Source organism: Dunckerocampus dactyliophorus, chromosome 14 (genome assembly GCF_027744805.1).
Source record: "Dunckerocampus dactyliophorus isolate RoL2022-P2 chromosome 14, RoL_Ddac_1.1, whole genome shotgun sequence".
In the NCBI taxonomy this organism is placed as follows: Eukaryota; Metazoa; Chordata; class Actinopteri; order Syngnathiformes; family Syngnathidae; genus Dunckerocampus; species Dunckerocampus dactyliophorus.
Genome location: NC_072832.1, coordinates 4,986,979 through 5,004,611, shown reverse-complemented (window position 1 = coordinate 5,004,611; position 17,633 = coordinate 4,986,979). Strand labels below are relative to the sequence as shown.

The 17,633-nt window shown below is 39.6% G+C and overlaps 1 long non-coding RNA gene across 9 annotated transcripts in view; it reads right to left on the bottom strand.

The window, feature by feature from the left end:
• The window catches only part of LOC129193631 (uncharacterized), an 86,619-nt gene that overhangs the window by 22,932 nt on the left and 46,054 nt on the right, over positions 1 to 17,633 (bottom strand). For 8 of the 9 annotated variants that reach the window (XR_008573578.1, XR_008573570.1, XR_008573571.1 and 5 more), the window contains one exon: positions 15,548 to 15,726. This is a non-coding gene — a long non-coding RNA (uncharacterized LOC129193631). Of the gene's footprint in view, positions 1 to 1,415; positions 1,527 to 15,547; positions 15,727 to 17,633 lie in introns of all 9 variants that reach the window. The other variant, XR_008573573.1, reaches the window with a different exon arrangement.

Genomic DNA, 17,633 nt, shown 5'->3' with positions numbered 1-17,633 from the left:
ACGTGATATTTAAACTTGGAGATGTGTCTTCTCCTAACGTTACAAATTGCTTCCGGTTTGCTAGGTAGCGTTTTACCCAATTCATAACTAATCCTCTGATTCGGTACCTTTTGAATTTTGTTGTTAAAATATTGTGATTAATTGTATCAAAGGCTTTTGTAAGATCCATGAAAACTGCAACTGCACTCTTTCTGTGGTCTATAGCATTAGTCATTTCCTCCGTGATTTCAATCAGTGCCATAGAAGTTGAAATGCTAGCTCTGTATCCGTATTGACTACCTGCTAGTAATTAATACATTTGTCCAACCTGTTATTAAATAGCTTCGCGATAATTTTAGAAAATTGGGGTAATAAGGAAATTGGTCGGTCATTTGTCAGTTGATGTTTATCCCCATTTTTGAAAATTGGAACCACTTTATCTACTAAGTATATTTCACAGAATATGTTCGCACACCTTGTACAAATGCACACTGCAACCAAGTGTCTGCTCATTACCGTACTCTGATGAATGGTACAACATGGAATAGGCAAAATAATGTGAGTTCAAGTTTAAAATTGTAGTTTGTATTATTCAAAATTCTGTCGGCAATATCTTTACTTTTATTGCAAATGAATATCAGCTCTCGGCCTCCTTGACTACTAAAAATCGGTATCTGTATGGGCCCTGATAAAAGACATCAGTCGATCTCTAATCTGTACCACAATCTTCACCCTACGTCTCATATCTTTGTACTCACAACCAACTAAGAATATTCATCATTACTCTCCCCAATTTCAATCTTCATCACCATAGCTCTTTCTGACTCTCTTGACCTCCATACTCTTCCTTCAAGACCACACCTACCACATTTCTCTTCCCATCTTGCTTTGTCACGATTCACGTATTTGTTTGGGGCAACGTTTTACACCCGATGCCCTTGCTGACACAACCCTTCACCATTTATCCGGGCTTGGGACCAGCAACTACTCTGGTTTATTTGGATATGAGGATGCTAAAATAGACAGACAGCACCAAAAAAAAAAAAAAGTTACAGTAAAGTGAAATAAAAATAAGTTGCCCTTTAGGATAGCCCGACTTCCCAGAAATGCAAACCACGATCAAAGTTACATTAAGGAAGTTGGGGTTTATCACGTTGTTGGATGTTGTAAATGCAAAACTGACGTTTGACTGCCGCTTAGTCTGCAAATGCATCAAACTATCTTTAAAGCAAGAATAAGTGATCACTGTTGCTTTAATTAACAGCTTTAGAAGTATTAATAGGGTAGGCTTGCTTGTACAAAGGACGCTGCATTGCTTCTGTCCAAATCTTTTGTTTACCGCTCTATTTCTACCACAGCAAAAGAAATAACAGTAAGGAGTGTAAGTGATAATGTTACCCCATAAAAAGGTATAATTAGCCATGAATCACACACACCATGTGATGGTCCCGCCTGTCCTGGGGACTCTTCGCCACCTGTTAGCCTCAGATTGCTCAACATGGCTGCAGCTGTGACGACTGACGGATGAATCAGCATGCACGATTTATCTGCCAGAAATTAAAATAGGCTCTGTGACATTCAGTAAAACGGCAAAGTCTTAGACGTCAAAGAAAGCAAAAGTGAATAAAGAATGAGAAGAAATGCATAATGGCACTTTCATTTTGGACCTGCACGGCCAGTAAGTCAGATTTTGAGGAAAGGTGATTTCCACCTGAGAGTGCACACACAGATGATCTAAAAATTGTAAGGGTAAATTATGATTTGCTGATAAACACAACAATATGCAAGCTGCAGTGTGACCCACCATCACAAACATTCAGGTACTTTCCACCCTGGTTTGTACCTCACAGAGGGAAAGATTCCAATTGACATCCAAAAACACCATAAATACTAGGGGTGTAACGGTACACTAAAATGTCATTTCGGTTTGGTTCAGTTTTTTGAAGTGCTCGGTACAAAAAAAGGCAGGAAAAAAAATGACTTAAAATGTTTTTATTTAAAAAAATAAAAAAACTTTAAAAAAATAAGTAAAAGCGACCCATTTGGGTGATATTGCAAATAAATTAGACTAATTATATATATTTTTAATAGAATAATAATAATAAAATAAACAGTTGTATTTAAATAATTGTTTAAACATTGTGATGAAATGTAATGGACAGTTAAAAAGCTCTCTGTTGCACGTGACGTCCAACCATCTGTCACGCTGTACACACACACACACACCCACACACACACACACACGCGCACATGCACGCACACTGTAGATCAGGGTTGTCCAAACTTTTTCCGACGCGGGCCACATATTGAAAAATTAAAAGACGTAAGGGCCACTTGGATATTTTGTAGATATGCAACGAAGTTATATATACACTAGGTCCCCAACTTACGAACACAATTGGTTCCAGACGGCCGTTCTTACGTCGAATTGTTCTTAAGTAGGGGAAAAGATAATATTGCCAATGATATAGGTACTACATGTACGTGTATACATATACAGTATATGTGTATGTATGTAAATGAGTTTGGATGCAGTAGTAATATTAAACGAGGATAATTAATGAAAAAAACAATAATAAAAATGATATAATAATACGTAATGATGACAAATGATCGTTGTCGTTAGACTCTTCTAAAAGAAGTAGTGTTCTGTGGGTGGTGTAGAATTAAGCAGGCCTTTTAACTCTTCACAAACTTTAATCACACGCTCTGTCCGGGTTGTATCATTTAGCTTCTCATTTAGCTTTATCTCCCCAGCGTCTAACTCTTCCTCTGTTGGTCGTATTAGCTCTAACGCTGCCTATGTTGGTCCCATTAGCAGTGTCACAGTGCCCTCTACTGGTCAAGCATGTACAGTAGCAGTATAAATACTGATTGAGCGACTACAAGGCAAAATAAAATAAAATATAGACCAATCGGCTTGTGTTCGTATCCGCGAATGTTCGCTAGCCGGGTGTTCGTAAGTTGGGGACCTAGTGTATATATACAGTCAAACCTGTCTTAGCGGCCACCTGTATAGAACGGCCACCTGCCTATAGCGGCCACTGAAAAAATCCCCCCGCAGAAAATTTACGTGTTATAGACCCTGTGTATAGCGGTCACCTGTCTAACGCGGCCAGCCGCCACCCATTTTGTATCCCTTGGTCAATATCTGACTGCATATAACGGCCAAAATGCCGACTCAAACAGAAGCTTCATGTACGAAAAAGTTTCGTTTTTTAAGTAATGAAGCTGTCGTGTGTAGACTTTAATTACTGAGTCCTAGTTCGACATAGAAAAGCCGTCTTCTTACTTTGCAATGCCGCCCTGAAAAGATTCAATGACGGCCAAAACGGTAATCTTCCCACTTTGCAATGCCGTGAATGGATTCTAAAATAGCCAAAACACCTGAGGAAAAGGCTTCTTGAGACGTCATCTGTACTTCTGTGTAGAAGGTGTCGGACGTTTCGCTCCTCATCCGAAGAGCTTCGTCAGCAAACTAATAAGTGCTGGTAGCATAGGCCTTAAATACAGTAAGAGTGGGCGGAATTGGTGTGCCAACACCCTCCTCCTATTGGTTCGTTACACTAAGCCTGGGCGGAGCAGTGGTATAATCCTATCCTGTTATTCACACCTACGATAAAAGGGAAGTGTCGCTCCCTGAATTGGGTATGAACGACTCTGATACTGGCTTGTTAGCATCTATTGTTCTGGCTCGGCCCTGCCTTCACCTCATTTGCAAGACTAAGAGCTGTGGGTTTTGGTCTCAGTAACCTGCTGAACACAGGGTCCAAATTAAACCTCAAACCACCATTCCGATTCAATGATGGGTTCTGTTGTTTGACAAAAATAGCTTCCTTTACTCCTCTTTCAAACCATCTGTTTTCTTTGGCCAAAATCTTAACCTCGCTGTCCTGAAAAGAGTGTATCAGAGTCGTTCATGTACATGTGTGCGCACAAACTCAAAATGGCCGTCAACCTGTCTATAGCGGCCACTTTTGCCGTTTCCGTTCAGTGGCCGCTATAGACAGGTTTGACTGTATATAGAACAAGAAAAAAAACTGCATCTCAGCTTTGTGATATAGGTGAAAAAGACTTATTAGTATGCATTTTGCTATCCCCCCCCCCCCCCCCCCCCCCAAATTCTTCAGCTTTATTCTTAAATACTATAATTTCTGGACTATAGAGCACCGGTATGTAAGTCACAGCCACTAAATTTAAAAAGAAGATTTGCATATACAGTTTATACACACACACACACACACACACACACACACACACACACACACACACACACACACACACACACAAGATGTTATACACAAAGACTTTTTAAACTTTTGATTAAATAAATATTTTTTTCCCCAAACGGTGCCAAACATTGCGTTGTACCATGGCTACTCAAACGGTGCTGAACTGTGGGTGTAATGTGGCTCGTTAAACAATAGCCGACCAGAGAAGTCATTATGACTTTATTCTCCTAGTATTGTAATATAGAGAGGCAGGGAGGACTTTCAACATTAGTGCAAGCCTGCCAACATGTACCAATTTGCCTTACTCGGCATGCGATTTGATTCTTGAATTTGCTTGTGTACGTACTTCACTGCACTCCATTTTGTTGCATTTCTCTGGTTTCAGTTTCGAGTTCAGTCAGTACAGATAAATAAATAGATATGATCAGTTTCTCAATAGTATTTCAAATGTGTGTGTGTGTGGGGGGGTGTCCACGGTGTTCCCTGCCTCTCGCCTGAAGTTAGTTTGTGATGACATTCTGCTACGATGGAGCGGTCCGCCGGGGAAATACTTCCCCACACGAGCGTTCCTTCTCCTCATGATGACATAATTTAATTCAGATTATGTCACTTTCCGTGTTTAACAGTAACATGTCAATTTATTGAGACCGGCAAAATGATCAAATTTGTTTTTATTTATCGTGCAGTTAATGGACTATCATGACAGGCCTATATAATAGTATTTGTCATCTATTAAAAAAACTGTTAGATACCCCACAATAGTGTATGGGAGTATGTTGTCCAAAATCTAGCCTTGATGCTGAAATTTAGACAGTTTAAAAGTGCTTTTAGTCAGCCCTACTGGGAACACACTTTTTGTGTGTCTGTAGCTTTAATGCTAATGAGCTGTGTGTGTCCACACCTGTCTCCTACAGAGTCTTTGTCCACTTTTTCCATCATTAGCATAGCTATGTTAGCTACAGTGGCAAAATTACACTCACATTTTAACAGCAGCATCATGCTAGCTTATTAGCCTACGCACTGAAGAAAATCAAACAAACTTACAGCTCCAACGACTGTAGCTGACTGACGGATAGTTGTCACAGCTTTATTTTAAAATGTGTAGCCATTTCCTTCATGAGGTCATGCATGACAAGCCGCAACTTCAAAAGTGAGCATTTGCTTGCCTCTTGGATTTGTGTCGCATTGGGTGCTCATAAACAGGCTGGAGGGACACATTACTGTTGGCACATCATTAAAAAGTTACTTTTGCATAATAGAGGACCTTTAATAAGTTGTTTGCACACAATCTGAGCTAAGATCTTGTATTAAAGCACAGCATTCTCCGCATAAGTTTGTGAATTTAGCCACTTCAACATGTCCATGATTATTTATATTGTGACAAACTGATAAGATTGATCAGATATCAGTTATTTTACTAAAAGGCAGCAGTGATGTTAATTATTTTGTGTGTGATGTTAAAGCTCCACTCCTGCTCTTTAACAGCTTCTGTGGCTGGCATGGATCGAAAACACGCACAAGAAGGTGATTTATTTCCATTACCAGTCGCCCGCGAGGCCATTTTTTTTGTTTTTACAAGCTGTCAAAAATGAGCTAAAACCTCAAAAGTGTCTTACTGGAAACGTTTCGTGAGAGCGGTGAAACATTCGCGCCATGTGTGAGTTTTAGTGGTCACTGAGGTTGATCTGCTCGTCGCTCGCTTCGCTTCTCTGCGCCACTTCCCACAAGAGATGTCTCAAAGCGAGCGGGCGTGGCCGCCGCGGCACATTCTCCTTGGAAGATTTCACTTTTTTTTTTTTTTACGTCCTTCTGTATAAATAAAAAGACTGTTTAAAAGAGCAGCTGTTCCCCCCCCCCATGGTCTCATTTATTCATTAAATAAAACAAATGACAATCTTTGCAGCGCCACATGTAATTTATCAGATGCATAAATCTCTGCAGAACATCGGCTTGCTTAATAAATCAGTCATCGCCCCCCCTTGACAGTTCACCACGCCCCCACCCCACTACTTGAGAAGCACTGACTTAAACCAATCAAAAGCTGCTACCACTGGAGTTATTTATTTATTTATTTTTTTACCTTTTATGCTAAGCTAGTTAGCATCATTTGATTTGCACCAATAAGGATGAAACGGTTCGTACCATAATAATTTAACAGTGCAATCGTCCCTCGCTACATCACGGTTCCAACATCGCTCTCTCCCTCGCTCACTCCCATTTCGTGTTGAAGTGGCTTTTTGTCTTCTTACCTTCTTACTCCTACTCCATTTGAAAGCATTTTTTAAATGTGGTGTAAACAAAGAATAATAGGAGTATAAAGGTGACTATAGGGATGTTATTTCATGTCTACAGGGCTCTAATAATGGTAAAAAAGATGTTTAAGAAATACAGGTTTTCGATGCTGGTTGGGTCCGGAATCATTTAACCTCGATAAACGAGGGGCAACTGTGTACAGTATCTCTTCCACACTACATCACATCTTACCACTATTGTTTTTTAATTTCCTCACACCGAGTTCAAAATGTCCAATGGCTGTTGAAAGGTAAACATGAAAGGGGACTTTACAGTTGGGGAAATACTTTTGACACCTTAGAACCTCAAAAAAGGAAACTAAGAAAGTCTGAAACTATGAATAGCGCCTTATGTCACTGCTGTGTATGTTTCACTACAGTGCATTTATTCATAGCAGTAATGGGGAAAAAAAACAAAGACAATATTTCCCAGTAATATGTCAAAATGAAAATACCAAAATTATGTACGAACATATTTTTAGGTGTAGTTTAGGTCACTGAAAACTTGTGGAACTTTTTACCCAAATGTGTGTATTTTTGTCATTGTTTTTTTGGTATAATTGTGCTTTCAGTGATAACTCAGCTTCACTAATCAGTGCACATGTTTCATTCCCGTTTTTTGTCTTTTCCCGAAATAACGTTGTTCGGGCTTCTTCTTCCGGTTAATATACTGTAGCTCCAGCATTTACTCTGGAATGACAAATGCACCATTTGTGTGGATGAATATTTACACAATTGTGTTTTTGTTGTTAACAATACTTAAAAAAGAAAAGCTAATAAACGGCTACTGTTTGAATAATATTGATGCCATTTGGTTCAGCAAACGGGCCGCACGGTGGCCAAGTGGTTAGAATGCTGGCCGCGCAGTCAGTTCTGGGCATCTCTGCATGTTCTCCCCGTGCATGCGTGGGTTTTCTCCGGGTACTCCTTTTCCCTCCCACATTCCAAAAACATGCATGTTAGGGTCATTGGAGACTCTACATTGTCCATAGGTATGAATGTGAGTGTGAATGATTGTTTGTCTGTATGTGCCCTGTGATTGGCTGGCGACCAGTCCAGGGTGTGCCCCGCCTCTCGCCCGAAGTCAGCTGGGATAGGCTCCAGCATACCTGCGACCCTAGTGAGAATAAGCGGCATAGAAGATGAATGGATGGATGGTTTTAGATCCATGGATCTAAATACAGCTGTAGCTTTGTTATATGGTTTCACAACAAAGTTTTCATTCATGTGCAAATATTTCTTCGGGTATAAATAAATCATAATGAATGGATGCATTTTGTCAGTTGCTGTGGTAGAATGCATGCTTTTTACTTTATGCTTATTTTGCCCTGAACAGAAAGTCATTGTTTGCACGTTTCATTGCCGTGTAACTACACAGTAGTTATGTTTCACACTGCTCAGCGATAATCATTACGTTAATACTACAACACACGTCAACATAAATGGAATGATTTTTCATACAAATGACTCCTTCGGACCTCAAACTTTATGTCAACAAAAGTCGGCATCAACTTAAGTAGGCACTTTCTTTTTTAAATAATTGTTTTGAAGGAATCTTTGAAGTGAGAACAGTTTTTATACAAACAAACGGGGCTATAATTGTGTATTTTGTCATTTAAAGTACGTGTTTTACACTGCAATCTATTAAACACGGACATTTATGATCTATTAGGTTATGAGATTAATAACATCAGCAATGTCTGAGATGATTTTTTTTTTCCTCCATGGAAGAAAAAAAAAAAAAATAAGGGAAAAATACAAGAACAGGAGGAAGGAGTGCAAAATACGAGCGTTTCCCGGGCAAAATGGGAGGATTGACAGGTATGCCGAGTTAAGCAGGTTTTCTTTATTGTTCAGTATCAACACTAATATGAAAATCATTCATTATACAATTCATATACTGTAGTGTTGCCCCTATTACTCTTGTATTGATGATTTTTTGGTATGATTTAGCATATATTTTGTATTAATTTGTTCATTATACAACGTGCGTCAGTTTGACACAAATTTTTATTCTTTTCATTACTGAATAAAGCTATCAAGCCATCAACAAGTATATTTTGGCTGGTCCGCTCAAGGAAGATGTGCGGATGAGCTCGCTTTCACACTGCATGTGTGTGTGTGTGTGTGTGTGTCTGTATTGGAGGGTGAGCATGTGTGTGGTAAGGTTGTTTTGAGACATGTCCGGACATATTCTCTGTCAGTGCTGCACATATGCCTTCAAGCGTGCGTACGCGTGCGTGCACGCACACACACACACACACACACACACACACACACACACACACACACACACACACACACACACACACACACACACACACATCCACAAAAGGGGGGAAAAAAAGGAAAAGGAGGGCAGTGAAGCGAAAACGACTTCTGCCCTGCCTGCAACTGTATGTCACCACACAAACTAATTGCACATGTTTGTGGACTGGAAAGTGCTTTATCAAATTCTAACTATTGCATTTATAATGCTACAGGACTTTGTAACCAGGCCTTATTCCTTGGTGAGTGTGCGCTGTGTTTGCATCACATTAGGATGCAAAATGATTACTAGCAAATAGACTCGGCAACACGGGGTTGCGTTTGAGGGAAACAGAACAGAAACAAAAAGCAAAGTCTTTTTACAGGCATGGAGCAGGTGGCGAGCACACGTGAGGCACGTCACAACGTCGCTGTCTCTGTGTGCGCGTGCGTGCGTGCTAACGCTGTCCTTATCTACCTCTCAGCTGTGACTCACCGTGGTCACATAAGAGCGTTCCAGTAATTTGACCTGCTGCCTTCTTCTTCCTATACTACTTTCACCCCTTTGGAGTAGTCGCACCTCGCCACATCGTGGTTCGAATTTCGCAGCTTCCACCTATCACGGTTTTTTAAAATCTATTTAATAATAAATCAAGCTGGTTCGTGGTTGAATACGGCCTATTATTCAATCAAAATTATGCATATTTAAGCAAATTTTACATTTTTTTTGGCCTAAATTCAGCATTTAAATTCAGCACATAAAAATATAAGGGATTTGGAAATGCTTTGTAGTATTCTGCACTTGTCCCTAGGTGTCAGTAATGTTCCTGTAATGTTCAGTGAGACACACAAGCACCAGGCTTGATGGCTGGAACAACAGGCTTTTATTGCAGCTTTGAATAATCTCACAACACAACAATAATATCATAAAAATCTAAATTATAATGTCATAATAACACGGGATACTGCTGCGGCTGTGATCCACTCAGCTGTGAACCCCCGACATCGCGTCCTGTTCACACATCCAGAATACGCCGATTGCAACATACACATGAGCACAAGTCTTATTTATGTCTTAAATGGCTTATTTTCTCTGATTACGTCTACTATATTGGGTAACATGAGTGTAAATGTGACTTCAGGGGTGTTATTCCATATCTAGAGGGCTCTAAGGTTAAAAACTGCATTTTGAAGGTTGTAAACAGGTTTTCAATGCACTAACTACAAACATATTTGACTTTAAATAAGGAAGCCTACTTTGCAGTAATTCACTTGTCACTGTCAGGTGTGGAACCAATTAACCACAATAAATGAGGGATTAGTACACAACAGTGACTTTATTTACGACATGAACTAACTTTTTCCAGCGAGGGACGCATACAGAAAAATTGAAGGATTTGGGGGTACCACTTTGATTCATTTTGTACATGAAGATGCTTAAATCATTCCAGTGTACATGAACACGTCCACATCTTAGCTTTGCGTTATAGATGGAAAAGCAAATTAATGTCATATCTAATAATTAGGGGCGTCACAAGACACGAGATCGGGTCTACGAGAACGGGACGAGATTTTAAAATTACTTAAAAAAAATAAAAATACAAGAATATATAACAATCTACTAATATAATTCCTACTGCGTTACATTCTTCTGTACTCTGTACTGTACATTCTTCTGTGTGTATGCTAGCGGCCTGGATTCAAGGAGGAGATACGGTATTCAATTAGCCAAAGTCAAAGGAAAGCTAGGAGCGTTTGGATGTACTTTTCTGCTTCATTGTTCGCTGTTCATTCTTCTGTCCTGTTTGTAAAGCACTTCAAATGTACACCAGGTAGGGGAGTACATTTTTGCATCACATCCTAATTTTTGTTCTTGGTTCTGTATTTATAAAATGTGTGAAAAGTTGTTTTGTATGGAAGTTATCTGTAGCCTGTGGAGTTTGTTTTATTTTCTTATAAATTGTGCCACAAAGTTTTTTTAGGCAAAATAGTGATCTCTGTGTCTAAGCATGGGGATATGGTACCACATTATCCAACGTTTACAGTACAATAAAAATACAAGCCAAATAAAATTTGAACCAATATTTCAGAATAATTGATGGAATGTGTAAATTTGAATTATTCTGATTCAAATCTTATAACCGCTGCCACTGATTGCTTCCCTTCCCTGCTGGAAAAACCAGCATGACCAGCCACCAGCATGACTAGCATAGACCAGCATATGTTGTGTTTTCGTGCTGGTATGCTGGTGCTGGTGACTAGCATGCCAACATGGGACCAGCATGGCCCACCAGCATAGACCAGCACTGACCAGCATGGTCTATGTATGTATTGTACTTTATTAATCCCACAGCAGGGAAATTCACTTGTTACAGCAGCAAGCAAGATATGCAAGTACAGAATACATAGTGACATAGTGACTACAACATGGTTCAGGTGGTGCAGGTGTTGTAGAGCCTGACAGCGGTCAGTATGAAGGACCTGCGGAACCTCTCCTTCTTACACCGTGGGTGTAACAGTCTGCTGCTGAAGGAGCTGCTAAGGGAACCCACAGTGTCATGTAGGGGCTGAGAGTTGTTGTCCATGATGGATGTCATGTCATGTCACGTCTACCAGCATAGACCAGCACCAAACCAGCATGGTCCACCAGCATAGACCAGCACCAAACCAGCATAGACCAGCACCAAACCAGTATAGACCAGCATGGTCCACCAGCATAGACCAGCATACACCAGCATTTCCATGCTGGTCTTTCATCAGCAGGGTTGATTAAAAACGAGCTGGCCTTTTGAACGACTCTTTGACAGGAAGATCCGTCTCCCTTCAAAGAGCCGTAAATGCCATCCCGTCCCATCTCCAGTCGTGACGGTGTTACGCTTGACGTAAAGTCTTCGTTATGCTACAGCGCTACGGCACCCCGTGCAAACCACGCCGTCTTGCTCCTCTCCCTCCAAACTGTCCAGCAGAGTTTGACGTGCACTTCCCAAAAAAACAAAACAAGACAAACAAAAAATAACTCAGCTCCAACAACAATCTGGATGTCCTTTCAGTCACCATTCTTCACTAGCACTACTACTACTGTACTACACAGGAAACTAGCTAGTCAACAAGAGTTGAGGTTGCTCACTCTCTGGAAAACACTGTCCCTAGCTTTGTGTACAGAACTGCAAGTCATGCTCTCGGCCTCCTAAGCTATAATAGGATCAAGAAGGGCCAGCATAGTGACCACGTTGTAGCATAATGAAGCCTTTAGTGTTTCACCTGCACAGAAGGTGGTGAGCATCAAGCTAAAATGCGCAGGTCAAAATGCTCAAAAGTTTGGTTGCACTTCACCTAACTTCATTGGCGACTCATGCATCCAGGATAAATGTGTACCCAACCCTACCCCTGACATAAACTGTAGAACTTTAGAAGGTATTTTTTATTGCTCTAAACTGCATTATATCGTGAGAAGGGTAGTTATTAGTGCAGTTAATGATTACCGGTGCCCTGCAACACGGTTTTTATTTAAAGCATGTGTTAGATGGACAATGACTGATAATCATCTCATCATCATGAACAGTAACTCCTCTCCTGCAGGATGAACATTGTGTGTAAATGTCTTTAAAAGCTTTTTTAAGTTCATGACATCACTCTTTGCTTGTTTCCGTTGGCACTTGACTAAAGTCAATTTGAGAGCAAACAATCCACTCTGTTTGACATCTGTAGTTGCAGGTCACATCTTATCTTTACTACACAGAAGGGGTGTCCAAAGTGCGGCCCCCGGGCTATTTGCCACCGGTGCTCTTTTTTGTTTTTTCTCCCGATGCTAAAATGGTAAAAGTACAATAAAGAAAAACAACCCAACACAATAAATGTACCGTGGTGAAGTTAGTTCCACGCTGAACGTTGGATATTTGCCTCCATAGCTACAGCGGTAGTTCCCCCACACGGTGCCCGGACTGCTGCGTTATGGTGCGGGGAACTCTCACGGGAAGTGCTGCGGTAACCTGTGGTTGTTTATGCTGGGGACCGTCAATAAATTATTATTGCATTGAAGAAAGTTTCTTTAAAAAAAAAAAAAAGTCATATACACTAAGTCCCCAACTTACGAACACAATTGGTTCCAGACGACTGTTCTTATGTTGAACTGTTCTTAAGTAGGGGAAAAGGTAATATACTACATGTACGTGTATACATATACAGTATATGTGTATGTATGTAAATATGAGTTTGGATGCAGTAGTAATATTAAACGAGGATATTTAATGAAAAAAAACAATAATAAAAATGATATCATAATACGTAATGATAAATGTTATTTACCTTTGAAGAGGAGTGGCCGAGCATACGTCGTTGTGGTGGAGTTGGAGGAGGAGTTATTGAAAAAAAAAAAAGACAAATGGTCGTCGTCAGACTCTTCTAAAAGAGGAAGTGTTCTGTGGGTGGTGTAGAATTAAGCAGGCCTTTTAACTCTTCAAAAACGTTAATCATACGCTCTGTCCGGGTTGTATCATTTAGCTTCTCATTTAGCTTTATCTCCCCAGCGTCTAACTCTTCCTCTGTTGGTCCCATTAGCTCTAACGCTGCCTCTGTTGGTCCCATTAGCAGTGTCACAGTGCCCTCTACTGGTCAAGCATGTACAGTAGCAGTATAAATACTGATTGAGCGACTGACTACAAGGCAAAATAAAATAAAATATAGACCAGTCAGCTTGTGTTCGTATCCACGAATGTTCCCTCGTCGGGTGTTCGTAAGTTGGGGACCTACAGTAGTGTATTCTAAGTCAGACAACAAATTGATCTATTACCATGTGAAATGATAAGTTCTACCCTAAAAGTATTTTTCACGCCCATTTTTTTTCAATTTGATCTTTTATTGGATGGACTTTTATTGGATCTTTCATTGGATTAGCGACCTGACTCAGAAGTTTGTTACAAAAACCAAGCAGTGTAATAAAAAGGTAAATTCAGCAATACTTTACATTTATTTTTAATGCTTTGAAGAGCTATTTTCATAACCATATTCAATTCCACAAATTCATGTTTAGAACAAAAGCTTATTATTTACAAAAGAAGAAGAAGAAGAAAAAAAAAGGATCGGTACCGGATCAAGTCAGATTGGATCGGGTGCCAAAAAATGTGTATCAGGACATCCCTATTCTATAGAAAAGACAGTAGTAGTAGTAGTAGTAGTAGTAGTAGTAGTAGTAGTAGTAGTAGTAGTAGTAGTCGTCATACGGTACAAGTTTGACTTATCTGACCTAGTTCTGTCTTTTCCCTTCACTCGCTCTATTCTACAACTGCACACGTCCCAATAAGACAGTTTAGGAATCATCTTGTCATCTGTTTCTTCAGGCAGTCACTCACTTCTGCTAATTGCTCAAAACGAGAAGCAGGCAAAGCTTTATAGGCAGACAAATATAACTCATTACCTCTGACACACTGACACACACAGACACACCCTCACGCACACACACACACACACACACCATTTATGTCTTCCGCTAGCCTGCCTGTATTTTCTTGGAAGCGCGCGCGCACACACACACACACACACACACACACACACACACACTATGTGATTGCTCCAATGTGGACCTGCCAAACTGATAGCGTGCATGCTGGCGCACACTGGGAAAACCCATGACTGATCACTACAACATTGTCCTGCTTGAAGAGTATTAGGCCCACATTGAAAAGAAAAGACAATTGTGAGGGGGGGAAAAAAGACAAAGTAGTAATTATAAGAGAATAAACTCTGAATATTATGCCTTAACATCTAAAAGGCTTGATATGATGTTAACGTCCCATTGCAACGTCATTTCACTAACACTGCAATTGTGAATAAAGGCAGCCTACTTTTTTGGGGTTATTCATAATATCCTGACGTCTGCAAGCATTATTCTTGTATGAGAGCTGCTGGTACAGAAATCTATATTTTGTAAGAAAGCAGTTTTTGACTTTGCTGTACTGCAAAAAATATATATTTGCTCAGAGATTCTTTGATCAGGATTTTAGTGTGAATTCAGAAGTCTGTTATTTGTAAATAATAGAGTTTTTTTTATGTCGTTTACTCAGAACATGCTGACGTTTGTTAATGTTATACATGCTGCTACTGCTGCACTTTACTTTTCCTGCTGGTTCTGTGCAATGGGAAATATGTTGGAAGATTATGTTGTAACCTTGCAATTATTAAAAGATAATGGAAGTAAATTCATCTGGATCATGTTTATTTTAACTGTGGATCATTACAAATACGTTTAATTTAGTAGTACACTGAGTAAAAAGAAATTCTATATAGAAAAAAAATGATGCATGAGACAACTGACAAACTATTGATCACAAAAAAAGATGCATCGAGATGCATCGATAATCGCATCACAGGCCTCTGAATCGTAATCGCATCGAATCGTGAGGTGGCCAGAGATTCCCACCCCTACTTTATATGTATTAAATAACTGTATTTCTCAATATTTAAAACAATACTTGATTCAATTAATCAATCATGGGCTTTTCCGCATTGGTGGATCAAAGAAAACTTCCTCGTGCTTTTTGTGCATTTAAAACAGCAGATGTTCACATGAAGGCTGGTCATGTTTGTTATTTTTAAATGTCCATCAAACATGAATCTGTGTTTGTGTGTGTGTGTATTGCAACATCCATTATGACTTCAGTGTGCATTGCTCAAACTACCCCGAAAGAGAGCATATGGACATGAAACCTCAACACCTGGACCGCCACAACCACATCAACATCAACATCAAGCCTCCTGCAGGTGTTTTATGACCATTTGGTGCAAGAAACACCACTTACTGACCTTTGAAACATCCAGGATTCCAGCTTCCTTCCTTTCATGACGGGAGCAGAGGGCTCCCCGCTGGGATGCGACCAAAAAGAGGCAGAGCAGCTGCATGTATGCCGCCCACGGTCACGGTTCACCACCACTCGTCCCGTCCCATGATGATGAAGTCATGAGGCTGACTCAGCAAAAATCAGCTGCAACACAAAAACATTGCGGAGATGCTTCAAAGACAAAGTGACAATTCATCACAAATCTGGGAAAATAACATCAGGAGCACAAGTAACAAGACAAATGGTCCAGTTAATTTGACTGTTATTCCATTTTAGTGGGTTTCTGTGAAGCTGCAGGGAATTAAACAAAAAATGATAGATAAGTGCATGCTAAATTAAAACTTGAAGGCCAAAATGATAAATATGCTGGTCAAATTTGCAGCCAAAATACATTTTTATGTGTTGCATGAGAATCTTTTAGCTGGAAATGTGAAAAAACAAGGTGGCAAAAGACTTTAAAAAGAAAAACGGATTTACATTTTTACATTCTATAACTACCCATACCATCAACACATGCGCATCCGATGTTCTAAACGTATCGTTGATCAGGATGCTCTCAAACAGGAGTTTCCCTCGTGGTCTCATGCTGGGACCCACTTTTCCCCCCCCATGGTCATTAAGTGGAAGTACACTTTTATAAGTCAGACCCAGCAAATTTGTTTTCATTTACAAAATGTAGACTTCAAAAACACATCTATGCAATCTGAAAAAAATAAATAAAATACAATTACAAAATGTATTTAGTGCACAATATTGGAAATAAAAGTGAGAACCACATAACTTCGTCTATTAAAAGAAAAAAATCGATTAAAAAAAGAATAGTTTCTACCAAGAAAGAATACGACTATGAAAAATATGTTTACAAATATTTTTATTCCAAAAACAAGTCAGACATTGACTATACAGTATATTAAATATTGGATTGCAATGTATAAAATAAATAGATATAAAAATGTCATTTTTGACTAAATGGGTCCCAACAAGGTCTCAAAGGTCTCGTTTCCTTCAAAGCCATAAAATTCCCCCTTTGGAATTTGCACGAGAGCACCAAATATGGGACACTGAAAGGTGGAAGAAAGTTCTGATGAGAAAAAATGTAACCTTGACGGTCCTGATGGCTTCCAACGTTACTGGCATGACCACCTGAGATGTTTTCCACACGGCACAGTGGCGGGGGCGCCATCCTGATCTGGAGTGCTTTTTCCTCTAATGCAACAATGGCCCTTCAGGTTGTGCAGGGGCGTCAAATGGAAGCTGCTTATGTGGAGATGTTGCAAGGGGGCATCCCTCATGACTGAAGGCCCTCGTCTGTGTGGTCATGACTGTCTTTTTCAACAGGACAACGCTGCAGCTCATAATACCTGCCTGACGAAGGACTTCTTCCAGAGGAATAAGCGCACTCTTTTGGACCAATTTTTTGATCCAATTGAGAACATTTGGGGATGGATGTCAAGGGAAGTTTACAAAAATGGACATCAGTGAAGCCGTCTTCACCACCCAGAGCAACATTCCCACCGGCCTCCTGGAAACACTCGCATCAAGCATGCCCAAACCAATTTTTCAGCTGTTTAACAAGAATGCCGCAGCTACTCATTACCGATTCCTTTATGAACATTTTATTTCTATTTTGGGGGGTTTCAGGTTTTCTGAACTATGGTCTTAAACTTTTGATGAGTTGATGAACAGCCTATTTCACTTTAATGCTTGTTTGCAATAAATCAATAACGTAAAAAATGTTTCGTCTCACTCCCATTTCTTCTTTTTCCATTTTCAAAGCCCTACTTAGAACCTCCTTAAGACCCAACAGCGGAAAATGTAAATTATTGCAATTTTTCAAATGGTCTTAAAATTTTGATCAGGAGTGTATCATACAGCAAAATAAAAATAAATACAGAATTTGGAGATACATGTTTTTCATAAATTGTAAAGGATATTAATAATTTTTTATGTTTTTGAAATGTTAAAAAAAATGAAAATAGCATTTTTTTCAGTATTTTCTTTGATTGCAATTTTTTTTTTTTTTAAACAAACGAGATTTCATTAGACAGCCA